Source organism: Plecotus auritus (genome assembly GCF_963455305.1).
Source record: "Plecotus auritus genome assembly, chromosome: 11".
Lineage (NCBI taxonomy): Eukaryota > Metazoa > Chordata > Mammalia > Chiroptera > Vespertilionidae > Plecotus > Plecotus auritus.
In genome coordinates, this window is record NC_137777.1 from 33342153 (window position 1) to 33351672 (window position 9520).

Genomic DNA, 9520 nt, shown 5'->3' on the forward strand with positions numbered 1-9520 from the left:
CAACCTGGCAATCAGGGGAAGGCGATGCCCCATCACACCTCTGCTGCTGCCACTGCCGGCAGTGCAAGCCTTGGCCTGCCCTGGTTACCTGAGCCTCGGGCGGCCCTGGGCAGCTGGGCAGCCAACATTTGAGGCTTGCCTGCACCTCGGGCCGGCCCTGGGCAGCTGGGGGGCTGAGGAGACTGGGGGACTCTGCTTTTATCACACTTGCTAAGAAAATGCACTCATTACTGAATCAACATTATGTATCTTTGCTAGTGAAAAACATGTTATATCAGTGTTTTCCTAGTCTTGTTAAGAGGCAATGTTGTTGTAACTCAATGGAGCTGAGTCAGTTCTTAAAACAGAGATGTTTGTGGAATGGAGAAGGACATCTTGTGGCTGTGGGTGCCACCATCTTTGAGGGCATGGCAGTCAATTAGCATATTCCCTCCTTATTAGATAGGATATGCATAATCCATGGACACAGGCAATAGTGGTGGTGAAGACCTGGGAGGGGCAGGTACAGGGTCAATGGGTAATAAAACAACAGAAACAAACAAAGGGGACATCTGTAATACTTTCAATAATAAAGATAAATTTTTAAAAAAACACCTATTATTGAGCAAGCTAGAAGAAAAAACTGGGCTAAGAAAACTTAAAAAGAGTTTCATCAACTAGATACAAATTCGATAGTTTACAAAGACAGACCTACCTAGCATGTCAATGGAGTCTATTTGCAAACCCAATCCTGATAGATAAATCCCTCCTTTGTGTTGTTTTATGAACACAAATTTGGAACAAGGGGAGCTGGATATTCTCAGGAAATATTTCCATTAAGGCTGATGAACTGTCCTTCTCCATTCTACAAACATCTCTGTTTTAAGAAATGACTCAGCTCCATTGAATTACAACAACATTGCCTCTTAACAAGACTAGGAAAACACTGATATACATGTTTTTCACTAGCAAAGATTATTGATAAGATAAAGAATAAAAGTCAAAACTTTTTCTTAACATTATGTGTTGCATGAAGCCAGTTTATTTTTTATCCAAGTAATATTCATATTTATTATGCATGACCCAGAAAGCATTGTTGATACATAATGTTGATTCAGTAATGAGTGCACTTCCATTTTTAATCTGATAATCCCCATGGCTAACAGGTTGCCATAGCTAAATTATGCTTTTGTAGTTTAGTAACATCTGCCAATGATTGGACCTAAGAACAGTATCCAACAACAGTTCCAAATTTGCTTTCCAGCATCCAGATTAACTAAACAGCAAGGCCTTGCATCTTTTAAGACAGTCTATTAGATTCATTTACATCTAAAATTTATACAGTCTGCAATTGTAACTGACACATGCTGTTGCTATTCCTGAGCTTAAAGTAAATAACAAAATAGGAGAAGGGGCAGTTACTTAGGCTCTTCAGTAATAGTGTGTATTTTTGTTTGGGTATAAAGATAACAAATACATGGTCTGATAAATGGAATATGTGAATTCTATAGATAGCATTTCTCTATATGAAACCTACAGTAGGCCAAACTCTCAAAACCCAGTTTTCATGAGGGAAATGTAATTTTTCTATAATGATTGTTCTTTTTCCCATGGCAAAATATTCAAAATATTCTTCATTATATTACAGCCTGGGATTAAGTGATTCATTAGATGAGGATAGAGAAATATTCAACCCATTAACCATATCATTTGTAAAAGAGATTTGTCTCTTTAAATATTAAATATCTCATATTTCAATATTTAAAAAATGCCAGTTTTCAAAAACATTGCTACACAAGGCTCTCTTAAGAAATATGTTTATTTGAGTATTTATTGAATACTATGTTCAATACATGAAGAGTCAGTTAGACACTCTGCATTTAAATCACGTTAACTATTTTAGGCGCCCAATTCTTGAATTTACAACTCATAATAAAACAGCTCACATCTGAGAAGTCTGCCATCATCTAAAATTCAACATGTTGGATTGGAATTGGGCAGTAATATTTATGGTGTGCCCTGAGAACATGGCTGGCGGTGTTCTCACAGCTAATCAAGGAACCACATAAAACTCAAGACTCTGACAACTCCTCTCAAGAAGAGAAACTCTTCTTTCATTATCCACTTTGATAAAAGGGAGTAAATTTTGAGCATGTGGTAAATGCTCAATAAACATTTCTTCGTCATTCTCTTCTCTCCTCACCCCATCGCAGAATCTGGTATAACTTGCCAAACTCTCCTATTTCTATCTACCTTAATATTTTCCCCTAGTTTTACAGTCTTGAGACCCAGAATTCCTCCTAAGGTCTTCTCTTTCCCACACTCCCAATAGCCCATCTTTACTATGTCCCATAGGTGCTCCTTCATATTTCTCAAATTCATCTCTACCTCTCCATTCCCTCTAATACCATGTGCTAATATTCTTGCGCTGGAAGTCCAGCAACAGCTCTAGATCTGAATCGCCTGCGCTGGTGTCTTATTTTCATCTGGACAATGCTGCCACCTTCTGCAGCTCTCCGCGCTGAAGCACTTCCAGTGTAGTCTACACATGGGCTCGTTAGGCTGCTTAGAGAAAGTCTTTTATGTAAAGTAAATTTTTAAAAATAGATTTTTATTGATTTCAGAGGGGAAGGGAGAGGGAGAGATAGAAACATCAGTGATGAGAGAGAACCATTGATTGGCTGCCTCCTACACGCCCCACACTGGGGATCGAGCCTGCAACCCGAGCATGTGCCCCGACTGGGAATCAAACAGTGACCTCCTGGTTCATAGGTCGACGCTCAACCACTGAGCCACACAGGCCATGCTAAAGTAAATTTTTTGAAAAATCTAAAGCCATGCCTACCTCAATGCTGTTGTGAAACCAACCTTTGCAAGGGACCTAAGGGGGGTTACATAGCTTAGGTAGGGGGACCAGAGTTTTGGTTAATATCATGTATTCAAATTGTCAATGCATACCTTAGTAGGGCATCCCCTAAAGAATTTTCTAAGCTACTTCTCTCAGGAGATCTTCCTTTAAAAAGAACGGGAGATGTAGAGAGAGAAACCTTCACTTGTCAAGTTTGAGAACCCACCCAATATATTATGCTCTTAAGTCTAAAAATGGATTGCATGCTCTGATCAGTACTGCACTTAAGCTGCTTAACTTTTTGTTAACCTACTATTCTAGAAATTCGTTAAAGATTACATCTCTTCTTTTTTGTTTTTATTCTTACCTTTAGCAAAAATTGGATTATTTAATTAGAGAGTCTTCAGGGTTATTTTAAAGGGCATTCAGACATCTCCCGAGGTTCTTAGGCTCCATAAATTCTAAGTTTACTTTCCAATTTTAGTGTGAAAATTGTGGACATAATATCATGCATGGGAGCAGAAATTTACTAAGTAACCTTTATGCCCAGATCTACTTGGTTCTCCCTCACCTTCACTCTTAATACATTTGTTCAACAAAGAGTCTTTTTCAAAGATGTGGGTATTTGGAGTATTCTCAGCTCAGGACACTACATAATGTTGCTAAAAATGCCCTCAGAGCATTGGTACAGGTCTTAGAAGAGCACAGGGGACAGAGCCTACCAGGATACAATGGAAGACAACTCAGGAGCTTCCACTGGGGGGCCCAGTCCACCAGCAACCATTTCCTAAACAGCCAAGCTCACAGAGCTCTCTTGTAATTAATCTTTGAATCCTGAAGGAACCATTATGCTCCTTCTCACAGCTGCTGCTATGAGTCACATAAAACATCACCTTGGTTATGAGACTAGAACTTTAATCATATATTAGGGCTGCAAACACAGCCTAAAAAGGCATAAAATCCAAATTGTTTCCATGCCACTGTAGCAAGTATTAAAAAAAAATACCCACACACTTTTATAACATAGATTTGTGAAATGATGAAAATGCTGCTATCATTTATACTTTCCTTTCAGAATGGACACTTACTTATAAATGAATGGTTCTGTAATAACCCAATGGCACCTTCATAAATCTCTCCAATGTATGGTACTCTGTAACACATCTGATGAGAAATGTGTTTACTCTTTTAGGATTAAAAATAGAAAAACACAATAGAACAAGTTCATTGGCAGGTTCAGGTGGCCACTTAGTTTATAATAGAATCAGGAAATGAAAGAGCCCGGTGGTACAGTAAAAAAACTCCACTAGAACCCATTTTTAGCTAACACAAGCAAAGCATGTTTGTGAGTTTCCTCAGTTGTCAGCATTAAAAAAAATTAACTGTACACCTCCTTCCAATCAGCTAAATATTTATTCAAATCTTCAGCTTGTTATTTCTTCATTAGCAAGGTTTCCCCTGCTGCTCAGCAGAATATGGGAGGAACTTCGCAAATGTCAGAAGCACTCAAGATGAATCAACCAAGGGAAGTGAGAAAAAAAAGCTCGTAATCAAGTGGAACTACAATAGTGGCACATTTCAAGCTGGGAAATAATAGATCAATACACAAGGCTCTTTCCCACGGGATAATACCGCTATTTGTTCTTATTTGGAGATTTGTTTTTACTCATCAAATCACAAGCACAATGTACTTCTGTGTTAACCTTCAATTTGTAAATGATCATTTGTATTCTAATCCTCAGAACACTGCAACAGAGAAAAGAGGGTGCAATTTGGGAAGAAAAGCTGAGTCTCGTGAACAAAGGAGAGCAAAATAAAATAAGCAAAGCATTTTAGGGGAAGAATTAGAGCTTTAGGAGCTCCTGGTTAGCGCATAAATCGCTCCTCCTAATAGGTAAATCAAGCCTAATGATGCAAAGTTGGTGAAATACAGACAACTACCACAAAGGTCCTCATAGAAAAAATGTTGAAAGCTTCACTTTGATCTGGCATTAGGAAAGTCTACCACGTTCTTTTGCTTGTTTTGAAAAAAAAAAGTTATTATTTTGAAATTGCACGTTTTACATTTAATTTTGTGGCTTGGTAAGGATCTTGGTGTGTGAAAGCTCTCTTGCTATCATTGGTCTAATGCAAAACCTTATTAGTAATCTTTTATATAATACCATGTTAGTTTCATCACTGATGTCAAATAATAAAACATGTCCTAGTCTATTTATCTTTAAACCAGTTTCCTTACATAATTTCAGATGTATATTATAATCTAAGAGCTCCCAATGATAAAAATAAAAATAAAAACTTGGTTCATAAACATAAACCATAGAGTCTTTTTCAAAGATGTGGGTACTTGGAGTATTCTCCAAAATATAAAGATTGTTATTTCTTCATAAAAGATAGTGATATATCAAAACAGACCTTCAAAATATGTTTCCAAAATCACACAGAAGAAAAAGTTTCAACATTTTGGCTGAGAGTTTCTTTTATACTTTGTTATGAAAATTCTACAGAGAGTACAGAATGGTGTCCAGAAATCATTAGTAATACTCATCTGCAACATGGATTTTATTTTAGGTAAATAAATGAGCCCACAAAAATTTTACAGTGATAGTGAACATCTTCCTTAGTTATGAAACTCTGTATATATATTTTTCTCTTTCCAAAGATAAACAAACTTTTCTACCCTAGAAAGGTATCATTTAAAAAAAAAAAAAGTATGTGATCCCCCATGAAAAGGAACATGTCACTGGCCACCCAAGTGCTCTCCATTGCAACCTGATGACAGTTATTATTATGTGAGAACATTAACAACCTTCTAATGGATCCCCAGGCTAGAATGAGAGCTGAAGCATTAAAATGTTTAGCAGTGAATTGCCTGGAAAATTCAAAACTCACCACATCGATGTTAAAGCAGGTTTTTCAAGTCTTTACATATAGGATGAAGACAGAAAAGAACACAGGGAAAGGTTATATTTTAATCCCCAGTGCCCATGTTCATTCAGAGCCACTACAGGGATTACCCACACTGGTGTGCTTACCTTGCCCCTCTGGGAGGAGTTAGCACTCTTCACAAGGGCAAATTTTGTAAAGATGGATATAAAATGCCATTTGAAGAACCAGTCTGCAGGGTTAGTCACCATGCTAAGGTGACTGTTGATGAGATTGTACTATAGATTGGGGGCCTTGGAGAAGAGGTGGGGAATAGCTTATTGAGTGAAAAGAAAAAGGGTAATTCAAGGAGCAGAGTTTGGTTACTCCTTCATAGTTTAGCGATTGATCTTACATAATAAACAAATGAAATATTAACACCACTTAGGGAACAAAATGATTGCAAATTCATCTTAGGACAAGGTCTGTGCGTGAGCCACTCAGGGGCTGTAGGGAAAATCAGGTAGCACTTAGTTTACAGTCATTCCTTCCTTTGCTTTCAAGCTTTGCTCAGGACATTCCATAGGAAAGATCACGAGGGGTATAGTTTTTGCCCAATGCTTCCTAAGGAAAGCAAAGATGCTTTGCTGAACGCCAACAGGCAGGGAGATAGATGTGCCTTCACTGGGTGCTTTGAGCGGCTCTGCAGTGGTTTCTTTTGTCAAACAAGTTCTCTTTCAAGCTGCTGAGAGTTTCTTTTTTACTTTGTTATGAAAATTCTACAGAGAGTACAGAATGGTGTCCAGAAATCATTTGTAATACTCAACCACAACATGGATTTTATTTTATGCCTCCTTCTAAATAAGTCTTTTCTAAATATATTTTTGAGGACGAATGGCACATAAAAGGGAGCTATTAAGGAGAACCACAGGGTGTTGTGATGGGAAGGGCTGATTGTCCCTGACAGCCTCCAACTTTGGGATTCATGGAAAGGCAAACCACAAATATTTCCGTGAGACTAGCATGCAGATACATTTTGTGTCACATTGTCCTCCCTTTTTTCTCCTCTTTTTTCTCCCCCACTTTCTCTCTTTCTTCTAAAATGGTATGTCTCTTATAAGGTATGTCCTGGGGAGCTTTTCTACATTATATGAATCAACACACTATCATACGCATCAGCATCTTTTTTAAAGTACGCTTGCTTGGTCCTACAGCAGCCTCCGAATTAGGACACACCGTGTTTCTTTGGGCACTCCTTTGCGTGGCATTATGAAGTATTATTCTGTAGTGGGACGCTCTGGGAAACGCTCTGTGCTTTCCAAACACTGAACCTCAGGGAGGTCCTCAGCAAAACCTGGAAACAAATTTGAATCTTATCCTTCGTTCAGGTTTCGGTCTGTGACCTTGCACCCAGATGCCATGAATAGAACATTGTCCTCGCAGGGCAGAGGCTCAATAACTGGACATTTTCTGGGTCTCTGAATTTGTACAATGAGATATCAACTCCAATCTGCGAGCACAATGCTCCAGTGACTGTCGGGAATGGCTGCAATATTGATGCCTTTCAATGTAGATCCCATCACTCACCCAGCAGAGCTCAATAAAATGATACTGTCGTTAACAAGTTTGATAACACAAAGTTACTTTAAAACATGGAACTAATCAGAGGGAAGCCTGTTTATGCATGTCACCACCACCTTTAATTGTCAATAAATAAACAAAGATTTGCTTCACCTATTGTCATGTATATCAAGTCATTAATCTAAACTAATGAAGCTTAAGATATATGACAGGCAGTTTTTACGGAGCGCCTTCTTAATGATATGTTTGCTTTTCATTTCTATGCCAAGAGCCCATTATCAAGAGAGCAGCATATTATGGTCCAAACGCATTGAAATCTACAGCACTAGTCTTTGTTCCGAGTTCACAATAAGCAGCGCTTGCACTTACATATTCATGTGCTCTCCGAGATGAAAAGCACTAGTTAGACACGAATAAAGGGAGAGGGGACAATGCATCTAATGCTGCTGTTCTGTTGGGGGGGTGCCCCCCCCAGATTTTTAAGCTCACCTGGAAAGAAAAAGGAAACTAAATCTTAGCCCAATTCACGCACACATCCATTTAGAAAAATGTGAGTGAATATGTATCCTAAACACAATGAGTCCTAATCACTAAAGAACACTCTGAATCTCCCAAGAACACAAACCCAGGATGCCAAGCTGCAAATAGCTCCTGGATGATAAAAGCAAGCATTCTGCAATTATTTCAATGTTCACATTAGTCCCAAAGCTTTGATGGTTTCCAAAGATGAAGTAATTATTTCTCATTCTGCTTCTAGTTTGGAGAATAATGTGGACAAATTAACATCTATCAAACCATAATGATTCCTATACCTGGTGACATCACAAACTCAAAATAGTTGACCCTTTGGGCCAACACCATCAAGAGACTGCTGCAGGTTCCAAAAACCAAATGAAAGATTCAGTCATGTCCCAGTTTGGTTTACTTAAATCTGGAGAAACACACCGTAAATGGGACCAGATTACAAGAGCACACAACATGTCTGCGGGGAGGCCAGCACAAAGGACTATTACTAAGTGTGGCCAAGAGTCTTGCCTATCTCACTACTCACTGTATTTACTGCACCTTCCACAGTCCCTGGCCCATGGCAGGTACTTGTTGGATATTTTATAAGCTCAGAAAGCAACTATGATATACAGAGCAGAAGGATATTTTTAAAACTTTCCTGGAAATATGTTCTTCTCCTGTCCCAGCCCATTCCACCACTTACTAGAGTACTAGTGAAAACAGGAAGGCTTCCATTCTCAAGTGCTGCTGCTTTTTCTCTGTCTCCAGGGTCATGCAAGAGGGGCCTTTATGAAGTCATCAGTCCATTCCTTCTTGAACTTTCTACTTGCTCAAACCAAAGCAAAATTCAATTCACTTCTTCAAGAGATATTCATGGAGCATACCGTGAACTAGATTGGTATGTGGGCCCTCATAGAGCTCGGAGTCACACACCTACAGGCTTAGAAAACTTGGTAAGCAGCATTCTGGAACTTGTAAACAAAGTCCTAAGTGTCACAGGAGCCCAGAGGAGGCGGATTGTGAATGGTTAAGGGGTGGCTTCTAAGGACACATGTCATAGAGCAAGGCCCAGGAGGATGACTTAGCTTCTAAGAGGCAGACAAGTGAGCATTTCATGAGAAAAGGTAGGGTGAGCAAATTAAGAGAGCGTGATAAAGCACTGAGTGGTCCAGTGTCCTAAACACTGGGTATCATGAAAGATACCAAGAAGGTCATTTTGGACAGATTCTAATTAATGATCATAACCATAACAACTGTTAGTATTTCTTTAGCATTAATTATTCTATGTACAAAGACATTTACTTTTCACTATAAACCTCATTGTTTCTTAAGAGATAAATGCTGACATTTTTAAAATATATTTTTATTGATTTCAGAGAGGAAGGGAGAGAGAGAGATAGAAACATCAATGATGAAAGTGAATCAGTGATTGGCTGCCTCCTGCATGCCCCTTACTGGAGATCGAGCCTGCAACCTGGGCATATGCCCCGACCAGGAATTGAACAGTGACCTCCTGGTTCATATGTTGATGCTTAACCACTGAGCTATGTCAGCCGGGGGTAAATGCTGATATATTTAGGCAGCATATAGTTGGGTCTTGCTTTATATCCAGTCTAACAATCTCTATTTTTAAATTGGAGCATTTGGATAATTTATATTTAATATAATTATTAATATATTTGGGTTTAATTTATCATCTTGCTATGTGTTTTCTATTTAGCCCCAATATTCACTGTTCTCTTA